General features: G+C 41.0%; 1 protein-coding gene across 4 annotated transcripts in view; it reads left to right on the plus strand.

Annotated features, from left to right (window-relative positions):
- The window catches only part of AMPH (amphiphysin), a 959,953-nt gene that overhangs the window by 820,933 nt on the left and 119,213 nt on the right, over window positions 1–19,807 (plus strand). The gene's annotated exons all lie outside the window — the stretch shown is intronic.

Here is a 19,807-nt window from a genome sequence, read left to right on the forward strand (position 1 = left end):
GAAAATCAAGAACTGAAGCAGGGGTCTCACCCTTCATCCATGAAAGAGCAGCACAGGTTTCATGTATGTAGACGAGCTTCCAATTCATAAAAGAATATGAGGTGAACTTTAAAAAAAAGGTTAAATATCACTCAGATACCTATGTCCTGTGATCTACCTAGCTGTTGCCAGATGGTGCATGTGCAGAGGAGCTAAACAGGAGGGATTGCCCATAATACTACTATGATCTGACGAACATAGAGTTCAACTGCATGGAGTTGCTGACTATAGAAACACATGCGAGAAAACCAGCAAGTATGGCTCTTTCCTCTCTGACATTTCCTTCCACCAACTACTTGGGAATGTTAATGAGATTAGGCCTTAAACAATGGACACTGAAGCATTCTTATTACCAAAGAAAGAGAGTAGCAGACGAATACTACCCTTTAAGAAGTAGGGAGCTGGTACTTGAGTAGAGATGATGCCTCCCCGAGCTTTGACATTGAATGTTTACAAGTAGAGTACAGTAACATGCTTGCAAAAGTTTGGGAACACCAATGAGAATTTGTTGAAAACTGGCAGAGAATGGTATTTGCCCATTTACCTTCAGTGGAATGAGGGGTGATTGGAGGAGAAAATTAAAAGTAAAAGAGTTAAATAATGCCTACACTAAATCAAAAAAGAAAGTGTGTCTGCAGGGGTGCTGACATGCGTGTTACAGAAAAGCAGTTTTTTTGGAAGCCGCAGTGAAGAAGTGTGCAATAGAGAGTGACAGAGTGGAACTGTGTGTGGTCCTGAGTAGCTCTGTGAACTACCAGTGTTATTGTAAGAAATGATGACGCCCACTAATGGACTGAGCCGAGAAGAACCCGGCACTGCAAGTGTGGGCGAGAGTGGAATATGTAGCAATGATATGTGCAACATATCACCATCATGAAAGTATTCGAATGCATGTTCTGTGTCTGCAAAAGATAGTTAGTGCTCCAGAATGAAGTATGCAATAGAGAGCCATTGATAACATTGGTGGGCCCTGTGGTCAGTGGGCAACAGAGAGCTCATCATTGATTTTTGGCAGCCCAATAATCTAGTGTGCAGTAGAGCACTCAACGTTGAGAATGTGGGCCCAGTGACAGAGGATGCAGCGGAGAGCCCACTGTGGGGCCCAGTAATGCAGTGTGCACTAAAGAGCCATCAGTAATACTGTGCTACAATGAGCAATAGAGTGACATCTAGAGCCCAATTATTGAGTATTCAGTGCAGAGCCTAGCTAGGATACTGTGATCCCAAGGGATAGACTGTGCAATAGTAAGTCAACTGTGATAGTGTGAGACCCAGGGAAGGAGTGTGCAGCAGAGAATGCACCAATCACACTGAATGCAAGTACCAACTGTTTTATCACACCTTCGGTATACTCCAGGATAGAAGACGATATCGCTCTGAGTATGTACATAACTGTGTGGTGATGGGGCAATTAGGTAAATAGTCCCTGGGTGAAAATGGTGCAGCTGGACAGAGCATATTACTGAATTGCTTCAGGGGCCATACCAAATTTGATATACCACTGTGATAATATTTTGAAAGTCCTTTTGAGCCCAGCCACAAAGTTAAACAACAAGAAAAATATAGCAGTCACAAATCCAGTCCAGATAAAATTAGATTTATTTTCATTCATGAAACACTGGGTAAAAATAGGGTCCGTTGCAGAATTGTAGCAGTTATCGCAGCCTTTTGGTTTAAATATGACCCTATTAGCTCTCATTTTGTGGAAGCGAGTTGGGGATGTCTATTGAAGAATCACATTACAGTGTTGCTTGCAGTAACCCCAAGCCAGCAAGATTTATGAGTATTTACAACGAGGGAACAGTGTGGGTGTGCAGTGAAAATCCGAATGTGCGGTGCTAAATCCATCTGTAAACACAACCATCCTTTCCTAACCTCCGCCCACCAGCTGCGGCTGTCTGATGAGATTCTAATCCCCAGCTCTTGACTGCTCTTTCAAAGCAATCGCAGAATCCTCTTTTAGCATTTTATTCTCAGGACCGGTTTGGAAATGTGTATATATCTTTCAGTCGTATAGAATACGATCTGCGCAGTTCTTGTTTCTCCAGAATCTTGGCCATGGTTTATGCACCGTTAGTATAAGAGGTAGTCAATCATGCGAATCATTTTGCATAGAAACAATAATGGAGAAAACTGACAGAAAAGGACAAACTGATCCAGTGCCACAATAATGCTTCATTTGTTTCACTATTTGCAGGTGGTAAGCACAGGGATTTATTTGTGAGGACCAGGACTTTCTTCTTCATCATATTTTAACCTAGAGCAAGAGTGAGAAAAAGCAGAAAGGGAGAAAGAAGGAATAGGAGGAAAAAATATTTAAAAAGGGAAAAAGCAGGAAAGAATATTAACCTGCAAGAGTGAGATAGAACAGCAGAAAGTGTAGAATGGGGGTAGAAAGAGGTGTAAGGTGGGACCAAGCCTAAAGGTCCCCTTGGCATTTAGCAGCACTGGTAGGATTTCTTAAGAAACACTTTTGGCTCCTTCACCTATTATTTTACAAATAAAGCACTTGAAGAATCATCCCTGATTTAGGTGTTCAGGTTGTGAAAAAATCTTTAGTACATCTTCAAAGAATTTATATTACATAAAGTGTGTAAATCACCATGGTTCCATAAGAACCATTTACAAAGTTGACATAAACCTAATACTTTGATGGAGCAAGCTAGGGATGCTAAACACCACTTGGGTTTTGCACCCATTTATTACATAAATTACAGTGACTCTATAACTTTCTCACACTTTTCCATGCATTGTCTGTTACCCGCCAAGGTCAATCTCTCTCCCCAGACAAAGTTCACCCCATACCTAACATTCAGGTTAAAAAGGCACATCTGTCTTCAAAGCAAGCTTCAAATAACACAAGCATGATTCTAATTTTCTTTTTACAACTGGAGTAAAGTCGCCCAATATTTCAACTATGAACAAAAACAAATGGAAAGCTACATATTTGCACTTGTTTCTTTCTCCTGGTCTTCAAAATCCCAGCTAAAGTATTTTTTTTTGTTAAATAATTTTTATTGAAGATAAAGAACACAGGATTACAAAATGAACAATTTACAGTTCTGATATAAAGATGAGTACATAAGTATGAATCATTAACATTCATAAAGTACATGAGATATATAGTAAGATGGTACAATATTGCATAGCTCTTATATTAGTAATTCAAAAAAATAATAATTATGAAACATAAGAATACATAGTAAACCTGAAAATATCCTAATAACCTAATACATAGAAAAGCCTGTGTAAATACAGAGTAGAAACAAGATGAGAATAAAGAATTAAGTTTTCTTTAAAGGAAGAGCAAAAGAATAGAAGAAAGGAAAATGAAGATAGAGAGAGAAGAAAGAGAGGGGAAGAAAGAAAAAGGAGGAGGAAAGAGAAATTGAATCATAAATCATAGGGATTAAGGAGATGATGATTGAAACGTAGTAAAAGGTAACCATCATAGATCAGATTTAATTTGTAAAGGAATTGAAGATTGAGATACAGAAGTAATTCTATGTTCATCACATATTAAATTACCAAAGTAAAAAGGATAATTTAGAAATGTCTTTCCAGCAAGTTAATATGACTTTAAAAGCTACCACAAGAAATAGATCAAATCAAATAGACTTGGAGGTAATTTGATCAAAATCAGGTGACATAGTACCTAAAAAGACATTTTGAATGGTAAATTGAATCTTATACCGAAAAATCAAAATACATTTTGACCAGACATCTTTCCAAAAAGTATGCACCTTAGGGCAATAAAAAAGCAAGTGTGTTAGAGAACCCTCAGCAGAGAGACATGACCAACAAGCTGATGAAACAGAATGATTGAATTTATGTAAAAGTAGAGGAGTAACAACCACTCTATTGTAAATAAAATATAGGGATTGCATGATGTTTGCAGCCTTGGAGGTCTTAAACAGTTTTTGCCAGAACGTATCCCATTGAGAAGTAGATAATGTCAAGGATATGTCCTGTTCCCATTCGAGTTCAATATTTGACTTACTCCGTGTGCCCTCTGAAGTAGATAACATTTTATAAATAAAAGAGGCACTGGGAATAGAATCAGTAGAAATTTGATTTAAGGGAGTATCAGGTGTGAAAGATGTAAGAGTTGGGTTAGAAATACATTTCTGTACACATTCCTGTAATATGGGAACTAAAGTATTAAATTGCTGAATACATGAATCAGATAGGTGAAAGGTCTTTTGCAAGTGATGGAAGGATAAAATCACATTATTAACAATCATTTGATTAACATTGTTTGTAATAAAAGGATTTGTGACGAAATGTATTATATTTATTAAACCAAAGTGAGGAGGCTAAAAAAGATTGATATTTATCAAAATGTTATCAACATTTTTAAAGAAAAGACTATGTAAAAGTATTGAGATGGTTTCAAAATTTGGTATTTGGAAATAAAGGTACAGTTAGACATATATGCAATATATATACTGAAAAATCGTTTAGCAATGAGTTTTTAACATTAACCCATGAGGGTTTAGATAAATCCTGATAATCTGCAGCTAAATCATAAACCTGACAAATCCAAAAAGCATTATGGTATAATTGAAAGTCAGGAAATCTTACACCTCCTTCATTCTTGGGACGAATCAATTTGGAGATAGCAATACGTGCATGTTTATTATTCCAGAGAAATTTAATACATAATGAATTAATCTGAGAAAAGTAATATTTAGGTATTTTGAATGGTAATATAGATAATAAAAACAATATCTGTGGAACAATCATCATTTTAATTGTATCAAGCCTGCCCCACCATGATAAAAATAGAGGTGACCAAAGATTCAACAGATTCGTAATTTTAAGTTTTAAGGCGGTAAAATTATAAAGTAATGTATCGCGAATGTTAGATGAAAACCATGTGCCTAAATATTTTATTTTTTGGGGACACCATGTGAAATTAGATGAATCAAACATATGTCTGTAACATGAAGAATTTAAAGGGAAAAACTCAGTCTTAGAAAAATTTAACTTGTAGCCTGAAACCTTAGAAAATGAAGAGATCTCTTGTAAAAATGGGGGTAAAGAGGATATAGGATTAGACATATAGATAAGAACATCGTCGGCATAAGCAGACAGTTTAATTTGGTGGGATTTAATTTTGAAACCAGTAATGAGATGATTACTTCTAATGCTTTCCAAAAAGGGTTCTAAGCACAACAAAAAAGGTAACGGGAAAAGGGGACAGCCCTGACGAGTACCTCTTTGTAGAGAAAAATATGAAGAGAAAAGACCATTAACAAAAACACAAGCTTTTGGATTTGTATACAATAATTTGACATAAGATATGAACATTGGACCAAATCCAAACCATTTTAGTGTGTGAATCATGAAATCCCAATTAATTTGATTGAAGGCTTTTTTTCTGCATCCAAAGATAGTGCAGCTAATGGAGAGGAATATTTTCTGCTGAGAGCCAAGATATTAGAGAACATTCTAGCATTATCAGAAGTCAGACGGCCTTGGACAAAACCAGCTTGATCAGGTTTAATAATAGAGGGTATAACTTTCTCCAACCGAGATGCTAAAATTTTTGCAAAGATTTTACAGTCATAATTAATTAGTGAAATAGGACGAAAAGTTTTGCAAAAGGATGGGTCTTTATCTGGTTTAGGTATTACAATGATGAGGGCTTCCAAAAAAGAGCCACAGGCCTTAAAATTGGATATGAAAGAATTAAAAAGTTCTAACAATTTAGGGGCAAAAATTGAGGAGAAGGCTAAAAATAATTCAACTGAAAAACCATCAGGGCCAGGGGCCTTTGCTTTTTTCAGGGATTTGAGAGCATCAGATAATTCTTGAAGAGAAATATCCTCCTCAAGTTGTTTAAAAAGATCTGGGGAGGTTTTAGGTTTGTGAATATCTCAGAAAAAAAAGGTAAAGTCTTCTTCAGATGGTGTAGTAGTTTCTGTGTATAATAGATTGTAATATGATTGAAATGCATTAGGAATATCAGAGTCAGTTGAGAGGAGTGTGTTATTCTATTCTGAGTGAATAGCTCCAATAGTCTTACGTTCTGATATGATTTTTAAATAATTTGCTAGCATCTTTCCTGCTTTGTTTTGACCTCCTTGGTATTTCGATTTAATCTTAAGGAGGATGTTACATGCATCTGTAGTAATTATTTGATTTAGGGTGGATTGAGCTTTAATTAATTCCTGTAGTGAGGATGGGGATTTAGATGAGTAGTATTTGTGTTCTAATGTTTTAATAAGAGCTAATGTTTCCTTATATTTAGCATTCATTAGCTTTCTTTTTTTGGAAGAATGGGTAATTGTAAATGCTCTATAGGACGCTTTAAGTGCATCCCAATTATTGTGTAGTGATGTATCCAATGAATTGTTGAATACAAAAAATTCCTTGATAAAGTATGTTGCTTCCGATACACAGGTATGGTCTGATAGGAGGTGGTTATTTTAAGTTTAAAAGATTCTTTGTCATTACAGTGGGTTTCCTGTAAAAAAGCAACCTGAGTATTAAGTTTGGCTAAATGAGACAATACCTTTTGACGTTTGAAAGGGTGACCAAGACCACGAACATTTCATGACACTACATAAACCATGTCGTTGGGATATAGAAAACAGATGGAAAAAGGGACACGTAACTGCAGAATCAACAAAAGAAAAAATGGAAAGATAATGGTCAACATGAGATAAGAGAGACATATTATTAAATGTAAAATAGTTTTTAAAGAATAAGACTAAAACTGAACTAAACTGTGATGCATTTTTAGAAGTCAAATAGTTACCAAAAGACAAGACTAAAAAAGAGATAGAAAAAGAGAGGGGAAGAAGAAAAAAGAAAAGAGGACAAAAAAGAAAGAGAAGGAGGAAGCAAGAAATCAGATCAAGGAATAACATCCAGATCTGTAAAAAGAAAAGAAGTTGAAAGAAGAGAAGTATAGTGGCGCTGGAGGACACGGACCTCAGAGATAGATACAAAGAGGAAGAAACAAGAAGAACCTCATGAATAAACGGAAAAACAAATGTTCTGAGAATATTTGAACCAACATGAATGATGAATTCAAAATGACAGTCCTAAAGAAGAGAAATGTATGGGGAAGAACAAATAACTTGAGAGCAGTGAGGAAACATGCATGCTGAATTCAAAAAGACACTTCTAACAAAGAAGAAAATTAAAACATTAGTATCCATTCCATTCGATGAAAAATCACGAAGATAAAGTTTGAGTTTTTCGGGTTCATCAAATAATCGTGACCGACCATTATGTGTAATCTTGCAGAGACAGGGATGGAGGATTCCATATTGAATGTTAAGATGTCTCATCTGAGGACATAATGTAAGAAATTATTTGCGACGAGCGTTTGTTGCATTGGAGATATCCAGAGAGATGAAAAGATTATGACCGGACCAAATGAGACAACGTTTAAGTCTTACAACCTTCAAAACCTGCATTAGTTCAGTAAATTCAAGAAAGAGCATTATGATGCCACGTGGTTTAGTAGCGGTAGGGTTTAGACGTCCCAGACGATGAGCTCTTTGTATGTTGAGAGGATTTGTTGAAGCTTGGAAATCGAGGAGTTCTGGAAGGAGCTTTTGTAGAAATGATACCATATCTGGACCTTCAATGTTTTACGGCAGACCATAAAGGCGTAAATTATTTCTTCGATTTCGATTTTCAATGTCCTAAGTATGGATTTGTAGCTTGTAAATTTCCTGTTCCAATAAGGTATCTTAGTAGATACATCCTGTATGTCACTGACACGTTGTTCTAATTCCAGTACCTTGCCTTCCATTACAATCCATCTCTCTTCAATCTGTTTCAGTTTTTCGTTTGTCATGGACATAAAGGGTTGTAGACCACGGACTTCATCTAATATAGAATCCAAAACAGGATTCTGAGAGGAGTGAATAGGAGAAGGCCGGTCAATTTTATGTCTTTTTGGCTTTGTACCAGATACAGAGGATCTAGCAGAGTGAATATCATTAGCCATAGTGAAATGCAAATGGAAACATCAATAAGTTAGAATAAAGATAATATATATGCAACAATTGCTGTAGAAAGAGCAAAAAGTAGTATGGTATAATGACAGTCTATTCAAAATTAGAGGAGGAATAGAAAGGTCCTCCAAACTCCCAGAACAACCAATAAAGTTTAATGAAGGTTCCACATAAGCACAAAAGCTGGCTCTGTTTGGTAGGAAGGCTGCTCCATTTCCTCAGTATATTAATAACATTAAGAAAAGAGCTGTATATAATTAAATTGTATAGAGCCAATAAATGAGCATTACAGCTAGGCAATATGAGGAGAAAGGTGAATCTGCCATAATGACTCGCATTATCCCATTACAGGTACATCTGGTGGCACAATGCACATACGCTGTATACCTGAACACAGTTATTTGTGCCTGCTCTGAGTAGTAATTAGAGGCGACGTGTTAGTATCATGAATATCAACTCAATTAATGCCTTTGGAAGTAATTTGGGATACTGCAAACACCAGGAGTATATAAGCATGTTCCTCACAGCAAGCAGCGACAAAGAGCTTTTAAAAGATGCCTTCTGAGTTAGTAAATAGCAGTATCATATTACAGCATGTAGTTCCTATGATGGTATGAAGTCATTGCAGATAAAAAGGAGCGTAATTTAAATATACGCGAGCGCAGCGACCTGAAAAGGCGGCCGCTCGCGTGATGACAGGATAAAATTACCAAGTATTGAAGCCGTGAGAAAACACACGCTTCTGAGCTTTCCAAATGCTTAATGTCTCTTGCAGCAATCAAAAACAAGTGATAGGATGTAGTGACTGTGAATGTATTTCCAGTTTTATAATGCGGAGTGGTAGAACTTAGTATTTGTGGAAGCCGCGAGCGCAGCGGCCTAAAATGGCGGCCGCTCGCGTCTATAAAATGAAGAAATTACCCCGAGTCCCAAATGACTGAAAAACTGCAAACATCTCTACGGAAAACGGTCTCCAAACTCAGCGCATCTTGTATTAATGAAGGCCGTCATTCCAGACCCAAAGAATCGGGATAAGAGGCTAGAAAAGTATTCCAGAGTCCCGCGATGCGGCGGAGCTCACACGCAGTCCACCATTTCGCCTCGGCACGCAAGCCACCCCCTCCCCAGCTAAAGTATTAAATACATTTTTTGCATAAAGGGTTTTAGGGGACAGCAGACCAGAGGGAGGTCTGTCCCATGGAGGTATTGGAGGAGTACAGGCACAGTTTAGATAACAGGGCTTGTTGGGCTACATCCAGTAAAGGATGTAGCCCAAGGGTTATATAACTCGACATTTTGGGCCTTCCACCCACCATTTTTTTGGTAGGTGTACATGTGACAGTATTTAGCTTAGAGACAGTTTTTCTCTTAGCTGTAGTTTTTCTTAACGGTAGAGCATAACGTTTAGAGTGGGCCCAGCTGCATTTTAAATTACTTGTTGGCCTTACTGTATTGCCAAAAGTGTAAATGGAATGATGCAGGATGAGTGGCTGAGGCCTGGTGTTTGGATCTCCTGGTTGAGAGGTGTGCGGTTGCGCAGTCGGTTTGGCCAGTGAAATGTGTGTCCAGTAGTGTGGCGCCGCCATTATGGCATGCTCACCCGCGTGGGGCCCAGCTTTGGCTCAGGTGAGTGTTTGGGGCCACCCATTAGCATGCGAGGTGCGGCCCTTCAGCCAGGGGAAAGAGGGGCAAGGGAGGGGCTACGGGTGATGAGTGGCATTGTTCAAGACACAAAGGGGTGGGGGAAGCTGCATGTGAGCAACCAGTCGTGGCCCATTAAAGGCACCTTGGGGTCAAGGCAGCATGTCAAAGGCTGTCAGCCTTCTTCAGTTAGAAGGGGAGGTGGAGGGGCAAGCGCATAATGCGGTGATAGAGCCACCACACCCCTCAGTTGGGGGGGGTGCTGTAGGCTATGCCCAGGGCATTGAAGTAGTGGAGGAGCAGGCCTGCAATGAGGAGGAGGACTGGGCATGGCCCTCAGGGAGGCAGCTTCAGTCTGGACTAGGAGGGGACTCTGATCTGGCACAGTGGAGGTGGCTGGAGATGGGGGGCTGCTGGTCAAGACATGTTGGAGGGACTGGAGGATGAGGAAGACAGCGGGGGGTCCCCTAGCCCAGGAATTAGAGAGGGATGGGATTTGATACAGCAGGACCCAGAGAAGGACCATGGGAACTGGAAGCCCCTGGTACATACTACAGATGAAGTACAGTGAGCAGGTGGACGTAGTGATTGCCAAGGGACTCTGGTGGTGAGTGATAACAGACAGGTGGCACAACGCGGCACGGCCTCTGCAATTGTCGCTGCCATGCTCGAGTGAAGTGACGGGGAGGAGCTGGGGATGGACTGATAGTATTTCATGGTTCAGGTATTTGAAACTAACCTTTCACGACTTAAGATTAATGGATCTTTTCAAATATCCAGCTGCAATGCCCCGGTAAGTAAAACCAATGATTAAAACTGCACATGCAGTAAAGGCTCGTGCATTTCATACAAAGGTTTTGAGTCTGTATTATTCCGTGGCTCACTTGAATCTGGGTTTACTAACAAACCAACCTCAATTTTCCTTGGCTTTTACTAGGAATCACCCAACATAGATTTTATTTTACTAGATTTTTTCTCTCTTTGGTGCACTTTCTGGTACCTATTCCACAGCAATTCAGCTGGTCTGGTAACCTTTTCATGTGTCCATGTAATATTGTGACTAAACAGAGCACTTTGCACCTTGTTATGTTTTGCTATTTGTATAAGAATGTAAGAACTGCACGTTGTTCCCATTGTTGAGACCACTCCGTCCATATGTCTATATGGATGGTTTTAATTATTTGCTCTCTTTGCAGTCTTCCGATATTTGCTCAGCGGTTTTAAGCTTTATTAGAGGAGCTATGTCTATTAGAAAGCAGTACAGATAGCAGTGGGTAGAAATTATATGTAAGCACTAGTTTTATCATCTGATTATGTTTTTCATATATCTGCCATATTGTATGCTCTACAGGATAGTGGTTTGTAAACTGTTTTAGATTATTTTATTGCTTTGCGAATGGATTGTGTTTTTAATGATCTAATTTATTAATTCGCTTTTATGATTTTTTTAAATCAAAAAAAGCTTTTTTTGTCTGAGTAGGGGACATCTTCTCAGAAACCCCACAAGGTCTATGCCAGGCAGGATAGAGGGGGTCAGAAAGGTGGGAGGAGTGATAGGACAGTAAAGTGTAAGGGGAACAAGGAGTACAGGGTCAGTTATCAGAGGTACTAGGATGCTGCACACCCGATCCACTTTCTTCGTTGCAGGTGTCCAGCCTATGGCAGTTTCTGGACCTGGGAGAGCACAGTGCAGCCCCCATACCCGTGGGGTAAGACAAGGCATGGCCCAGAACTGTCAGCCAGAGTGCGTTGTGAGACCCAGCCACATACAGTGCACAAAGGTCTATGGAGGCCTCACCATGGAGATTGCAGGAGCAGAGTGGGAGCAGCATGGGTCCAGACAGCCTGCACCAGAGGAACGGTTCCTCAGAAGATAGCTGAATGTAACCTCATGGGAGAGCAATGGGAGCCACAAATCATGGTCATGGTATGACCAGTGGTCCTGAGGGGCCTGCATGGTAGGAAGAGGAACTGTATTTTGGAGAAGATAATCTAGAGGAAGGAGAGATTGTGGACACAGAGGTACAGAACCTCTTGTTGGCGCCAAAGGGGTATATGGGCACAATGTGTTGGAGGGGGGTTTATTTAATCCCACATTTAGTACAACTTTTCAAGTTCCACTTGCGGGTCAGGGACGATCAACTGGCGCACAAGGGGCATGGAAGCACCATACACTGGCAAGGCAGTCAGCTTCGGAGCGGCACCAACCCTATGGCCAGGTAAGAGTACAAATGTGAATAAAGTGCCAGGTCTGGTCATGGTGTCCACTGGAGTGGATATGGGGTGCCAGTGGAAAAAGGACCTTGAAGCAATATGTCAGCGTAGGTACGTCAGGGACACAGCGAGAGGAATGGAGCGACTGAAGCAAGAAGGGGCAGAGAAGTGAGGGAGTGACACTGTGAGAGGCCATGCAGTTAGAAGGACACATACAGGTTTAGCCACAGATAAGGCTACTGTAACAGTTGTAGGGGAAGAAGACAAACAGGGGCCTAAAAGGAAGGTTGAGGAAGCAGAAGGGGAGGAGAGCAGGGAGCTCAAAATTCATAAACTCCCATACCTCAGGGTTACCAAGCCACTGGGGTCACATCTGATGTTGTCCACCAAGGAAAGAATTTAGAAGGGTGAATATGTAGAGATATTTAAACTCCTCCTTAGAAAACTCAGGGCAAAGGAAGGCTCCAAAGAGGAGGAGTATGAGCTGGCAAAATGACAAGAGATACCCATGCCCATTGAGAAATGGACGGCGGCGTTCCTGATATACGCCTGCATCTATTGTGAGATCTACCTGAAGAGAAGGGTAGCTATATTCAAGTATATGGATGTCATACGTAAGGCACAAATATTCTTTGGTGGTAAAGCTTGGGCTCAGTATGACGAAGAGTTCCAGGCACTTATGGCATGGGACGCTGAAGCAAAATGAGGGGAGTTGGATACAGATCTGTGGCAGCAAACTGTGGGCTCAGGCAAATTTGGAAAGACCATATACACAGAAAGCGGACTGCCCATAGTATATCAGTCCTTTCAGGCCCGGAGGGGTGGGGGCATCCAGTAAGACCCAGTGAGGTGCACAAGGGTTTGTTGGGATTTCAACAAGGGGCTGTGCTTGAGGTAGTATTGTAGGTTCAAGCACAAATGCTCCAAGTGCTCAGGCAGCATCCCCTCGTCAATTGCTACAGCAATGCCCGGAGTACGTCAGGGACCCAGCAGGGTGTTCACAATTGACAATGGCAACAGCATTCAAGGGGTGCAGGAGGGTCTAGTGCAGTAAGTTACGAGTGGGGAGAGGAGTGCATGGACCTCAAGGGAAAGCTCATATGCTAGTTAAGTTAAATAGACTGACATTTTGACTGGGATCTTACCCAAACAAGGAAGATAACCATATTCCGGCCCGAGAGAACGGCACTTGGCAAAGAATCTGTGATCAGTAAAAGCGCATTCACAAGTGGTGCAATACAAGTTACAGAAGTTGGAGTAGGAAGGAAGGAGGGCCGGGCCTTTTGACACGTGGCCACTTTAGAATTTGATTATTTCCCCAATAGGGGTAGTGCCCAAGAAGGAGGCAGGGCAGTTTAGGCTCATTCAGCACCTTTACTTGCTGGAGGGCCATTCAGTCAATGATTTAATTGGGGCATAGCTGGCATCAGTGTCTTATTCCTCCATCGATATGGCTTGGGCCATGGTGGAACAGGGAGGACTGGAGCTTATATGGCATAATGTGGTATGAAGCCAGCATTCCATTTACTACCTGTGCACCCAGAGGATTTTCAATTGCTGGGTAAACAATTTGAGTGGTACTGGTATGTGGACAAAGCCCTCCCAATGGGATGCTTGGTTTTGTGTGCTCTCTTTGAGAATGTCATCACTTTGCTACAGTGATTTTTTGTGCAAGGGATGGTTCATGAGAAGATGACACACTATCTTGATGACTTTTTCATGGTCAGGGACTCTGGTTGTGCAGACTGCCAGCATCCGCTGGTAAGATTTAAGGAGCTCATGGAGGAAATGGGCGTTCCCTTGGCTCCAGAGAAAATGGTGGTACTGGTGACCACCATTTCATTTCTAGGAATTGAGTTGGATTCCGTGGCTATGATAGCACGCCTTCTACAGGACAAGAATTTAGGAATGTGAGTGCTGTTGGACATGATGCTGGTAAAAGAATGGCCATGGTCCAGAAGGTTGAACTGCTCTTAGGACACGGCAACGCGTTTCGTCCCATCCAGGGACTTCTTCAGGGCTTGAAAAGTAAATATAGACTATTCAGTTTGGTAACCTTTCATTGATTCGCAACTGTGTACCGTGGCGAATCATGTGAAGGAGACACGATCGAGGTTTTTCATTGCGGGACCGGAACCACTGCATCCCGGACACTGCCCCGTAACAAAGACCTTCTACCTGTTAAATATCATGCTCAACACACGAGGAAATACTCCAATCTGAGACCTTATACTCAACAGTTGCGAATCAATGAAAGGTTACCAAACTGAATAGTCTATATTTACTTTTCAAGCCCTGAAGAAGTCCCTGGATGGGACGAAACGCGTTGGCGGTTCCAAAAGTGATGCTTTCAAAAGGTTTTAAAGAATGACAAATAAAGAATACATTGAAATTGAACATCGACTTGTCTATGGAACTAGACCTCTTTTGAACTGTCTATTGAGACTATGTGCTGGGCTACTATATGTGAATACATTGATGAATGCTAGGTTCTTTGAATCAGCTTCTAACTCAAGGGAGTATAGGGAATTGTGCTTCCAGCCCGTTGTTTGCACCTTTTTCTTTGCTAATATTGATAGGGACTTTAAGACTTGTGCTGGCAAATTATGCTTTAATTCCCATTTCTTTGCTTTTGCTCTTAGGACAGCTAAACATTGCATGCAGGGTGGTGAGGGCAGGTAGAACATTCTGTAGGAGGTTAGGTTTGGCACTTTCAGGGCTTTCCCTTCTGAACCATCATGTTAGACTGCCTGCAGGAGGCTAGGCAGATCTGAGGATGTGGAAGGGTTTTTGGTCTCATTCAATGGTATCCGAATTCAGGCATAGCAGGATTTTGACTGGGATATGCAGATTTTTTTCAGAAGCATCAGGAGGCATAGGCTTTGGAATGTATTGGCAGGGACACTGGTGTGCGTAGGAATGGACAGGCTGTTGAAAATTGGAGAATGAAGCATTGCTTTTCTTGAGTTTTTCCTTTTGGTGGTGAGTGTCATATTGAAGGGTGCAGGGTTACAACACGGGAAGATACTCTTTAGGATGGACAATGGCAGTGGTTCAGGTTGTCAACAGGCGGTCAGCGGAGACACTCAGATCCTTAACTTGCTGATGGGGTTTGTGCTCAAATGTTTGCAGAAGTATATTCTGTTTCGAGTGAGGCATGTGCCAGGTGTGAACAATGACATTGTGTATGCTTTATCTCGTTCACAGTGGAAGAGGTTCCATGGACTGTCCACAGAGGTGGACAGGGACAAAACTCAGATGCCACCAGAGTTATGGACAGTCGGAGACAGAGGATGTGGCAGCTGGTATAGGGATCCCTGGAGGTGTTCAACCTTAAGGCATGTTATCAGGCTTGGGGCAAATTTGTGAGCTCTGGAGCTAGTCGCCTCTTGGGTGAATGGGAGAGAGTAGAAGTCATGGTACAATTCATACTGAGGCTGACAGAAAAAGGTGTATCCAGAATAATGATCAAAGGAAAGCTGGCAGGCATTGACTTCATGGGGAAACTGTTGTGTGGGTATGCACCATTCAAAGGAGGGTTGGATAAGCGGATGTTAGAGGGTTGGGCTAGTGAACAAGGTAGGGAAGCCTATTTTTTGGCAGATTTTTTTTGCAGAGTAATTCACGTTTTGCCAGAGGTTTGTTATGCCCAGGTTGAAAATCTTTTTTGGGCCTTTCAAGTTTCAGAGTTGTTGAGCATGGATCGGCAGAATGATAAGGTTTGAAATGGTAGTACGTTAACTTCAGACAGAACGGTGTTGAAATCTGCTTCCTCTGGTCAAAAACTGACCAATGGTTGAGAGGAATGACAGTGCTATTTCATTTTCAGGAGGAGAAGGTAAGTCCACAGGCATGTGGTAGAAAACTCAGAATTCAGGTGGAGGGGCTTACAGTGGTGATATTCACTCACCAACAAGGGTAGGGGGTAACTTCCTTCCAATTATTAGCAGTCTTGAGAAAATCAGTGACAACGTTAGGGTTGGTGGCTAAGGATTTTGGTACTCATGCTTTTTCGGATCGGTACAGCGTCGGAGGCAGGAAAGAGAGGGTGGTCTAGAGACCATATAATGGGGTTATGCAGGTGGTTGGCCAATTGTTTCCTGAGGTATGTTCAGAGCGATGAGGGGAAAGGGGCCACTGTTAGTTAGAATGATGTACTTGCACTATTTTCTCTTTCAGGTTCAGATCCAGGTCCTTTGGCTGCCGGCTTGTCAATGTGGATTGTTGGACATTCTTTCATTTAGTTGGTGGACTGGGTGGTAGGGGAGAGTGCTTGGGGAAGAAATGTGAGTTTTCAAAGAAGCTTGTTGTTAGTTTAGTGGTTTTGGGAAGGAGGCATGAGGTGGAGGGAGTTGTTACCACCCTAAACAAGTTGATGATTATGAGTATTTGCCTGGCTATTTTGTTGATCCATTTAAGGGAAAACAACATGGTGGTTGAGAAATGTCTGGCATTTTTGAGATCCATGAAAGAAGAGTTGAGAGAGATAAAATCACAATGGTCAGGGTGTTTTGTATCCTCGACGGAGTTTAACTCCAGGAGGTGTTGGGTAGGTGCGTCTAAGCCATCAGCCATAGATAAAGCGAGAAGGAAGGTAAATAAAGAAACGCAACATTTCTGGAGGGATGAGGGTTTTGCAGGCTACAGCATGTTGATTTAAGTTATGAAGAGGTTGAGTTTTTCAGGGAAGATGGCATGCTTTTTTTGGAGTATGGGATGAAACCATACTTTTTGAAGTTAAGTGAGTTTTTTTAGGACTGTGAGGAGACAAGTCTGAGATATTTGCCTTGGGGGGGCAAAAAAAGGTCAGGCTGGTGCCTTTTTCTGGTGGCGGTTGGCCCACAAGCTTTCAGGCCTTTACTTAAGGTTATTTTGGTTAATATAGGCTAATCAGGAACAAAAGGAGGGTCTCAACAAGCCCACACCGGAATTTCTGGAGTTAAAAGGTTACGTCATAGGAATTTCAAGTCGAGCACAGGTCAAATGGTTCACTGCTAAGCAGAAGTGGACATTTGAAGGGAGATAATCAGTGAAATACAATAGGTCATGATGTCAAAGTTTGAAGGGTATGTATACGGGTGGGTTTAGGGGAGAGGGGAAGGAATGTAGGTTGTTGAATCTATAGTGAGGTTTTAGTTGTGTAAGGCCTTAGGATGAGGATGTTTATACACACTTGTTTCAATAAAGCAGCTTATTCAACACATACAAGAGGTCAGTGGTATAGAATGTGCCCCATTTCACCCAATTCCTTTGTGGTCATGCTAAACCAAATATGTCATTAAAATAAACTGCTTATTTCGTTTTCCAATTCTAACATTGTATTATGACATAGGGACATTTGTGGGACCTGAATATGACTGAAATAACAATCCACACGTAACAGTAATCTTTTACTATACTAAATTCCATTTTGTTACCTAAAGTAGGCTGGCAGGAATTAACTCATAGAAATGTCTTTCATGTCATCCACTCAATTATAAAATGGCACACAATAGCTTCTTCATCTGTCTGCACTAACAGCTTGCAGCTTACTCCATGACAGTTTAAGGCATGAAAGATTTCCTTGTGAATGGTGGCGCACTTGCAAAAATATTTAGGCAAAGTATCTCTAACATGCACATAAATGCCCTAACATGTTAGGGAGTCTCCGATGAAGACACTAACTGCACAACCCTTTGTCCAGAATATTTCCAGTGTCCACATTTGATGATGGTATTTCCGCACGCATTGGCTGTCATTGGTAAATTTCCCAACACATTATTTAGCACCAAAGTGACTTTTTCTAGAAGATAAAGCCACTTTGTCATGGAAACATACATCACCCTATGAACCCTCCCTAAATATGGCAGTTCTGACCCCACTCTTAGCAGAGGTTGCACAGTAAGTCTGCCAATATGGTCAATGGAAAATTTGCCAACCAATAGCTCTAAAAGGCATTACAAGTTTTTGTTTAGTCACTGGCACTTTCCTGCGCTGCAAGAAAGCAAACAGGGGTTTCTAACAGTTCATCTGCATCTCTGTAATCGTAATCCACAGTTTATTGACGTCAACATTTGATTATTTGCTCTCTGGTTGAGCCTTAGCCAATTCCCTTGCCTTCTAACATCTTCCTGCTATACAGGGGAAGGTTTGGGGTGATTTGAGTTTGTTCATCTGGTTTTATTTTAAATATTTTCATTTTTCTCTTCAGGGAACCTAGTTGGCTTTCTCAGTTAACGTTTAAGGGTCTGCAGGCAGAGCTCTTCAGAAAGTACACATCCCGACTTATAATTGCGACTGTACCTGTAAGCCGCACCTCAAGCTGCGTTTCCTTAGCCATCTATTTGCACGGGAAGGAAGGTCTCCGAAATAGTGTTTGCATTTTCTTAACATTTTCTTGGTTCTAGATGCATTCTCTTATGACTTCATCAGGAACCTAAATTATTAGTTCCTTCACGGAGTAATTATGCTTTGCAAATCAGACTTTGCTGCCAAAATGTATCACCATTGGATGGAAATTAAAGTTAAGGTTTCATTCAGGCCTTTACAATGTAAAGTTCTGGCCTAAGATTATGTAAGGTACATTTGTAAAGATCCTGTAATACTGTGGCATGCATTAACATCTACTTCCGGTAATCCATTGTGATTGTTCTCACCACAGTGCTATTTTAATTTTGAAGAAGGTTTGATTTATGATTGTGTGTTTTATTTTTAATTTTTATTTGAAAGGTTTTATATAGTGCTGGCTACACCCGGAGGTATCAGAGCGCTTTACAAAAGCAAGAGGAGTCAACAAAAACAAAACACTAATTGAGGGTGAAGAGAACAACATTGAGGAGAGAGCACATCTCTCTATTTGTAAGGACAGCCAGGGTTCTGGGTGATTAACGAGTTATAGTACATATAGAGATAAAATGGAGGTAACGACTCAAGGCATAAGGCATACGAAAGAAGGGCAACAGGGAGAACGCAGATAGAAGAGGAGGAGGGCAGGGGAACAAAGAGGGGGGAGGGAGGCAAAGGACAGGGGAGAAAGTCCTCTGAATATCTAGCAGAACATACGTTAGAGCTACTAGAGTAAGAGCGGGGCAGGGGAGAGCACGGCCATTGTACACAGAAGGGAAGAGTACAAAAAGGGAGAGCAAAAGGTCAAACAGGTTAGCAGAAAGACAACCAATACAGGGGAGACAGTTTACCAGGACGGAAGAGAAATTATAGACTCCACTACTTTTTGAGAAATTATAGACTCCAGTACTTGTTGAGAAGGTGACATTGTAGGTCTTTTTTAAAGCTGGGGTAGGAGGGGTTGCAGCGCAGGTCTTTCAGGAGAGCATTCCAGATGCTAGGAGCATTTCCACAAAAGGAGCAAGTTTGAGTGGATTTCTTTTTTAGTAGCGGAGGGACGAGGAGGAGGGCCATGTAGCTTCTCATCAGTCTGGAGCAGCCAGCAATTTTGAGTTTGTTAGTTATGATGGAGATTGTGAGTGGAGGGCTTTGTATGTGATGCAGGCAGTCTTATAGAAGAATCTACCTTCAAAAGGCAGCCAAATTAGGGATTTGAGGGTCGAAGTGATGTGGTCAAATCTTTTACAGTCAGTAATGAGCCTAGCCGCAAGGCTGAGTTGTGTTGGGTCCCCTTACATTTATTTCACTTTTCCGAAAAGGAACATCGAATTGGATGTTGTACTTGTTGTCATATAAATCACTGGCCTTCCACTATTCAATTAACACCTTTGTTCCTCTTTTACTTTGTCTAAATGACTCATGTCACAATATATTGTCACATTGCAATGACAAAAGACATTAAAGTTACTGTCAAGTCACTTCCTTTTGTGTTACTATGTATTAGACACTGATTCTACAAGTATATATATATATATCAAAAAGTCAAACTGACCTTTTATATGTTTGCTGAATGGCCATCGCAGGATTAAAACTGAGCTAAATAGAGAACT

Source organism: Lissotriton helveticus, chromosome 4_1, assembly GCF_964261635.1.
Source record: "Lissotriton helveticus chromosome 4_1, aLisHel1.1, whole genome shotgun sequence".
In the NCBI taxonomy this organism is placed as follows: Eukaryota; Metazoa; Chordata; class Amphibia; order Caudata; family Salamandridae; genus Lissotriton; species Lissotriton helveticus.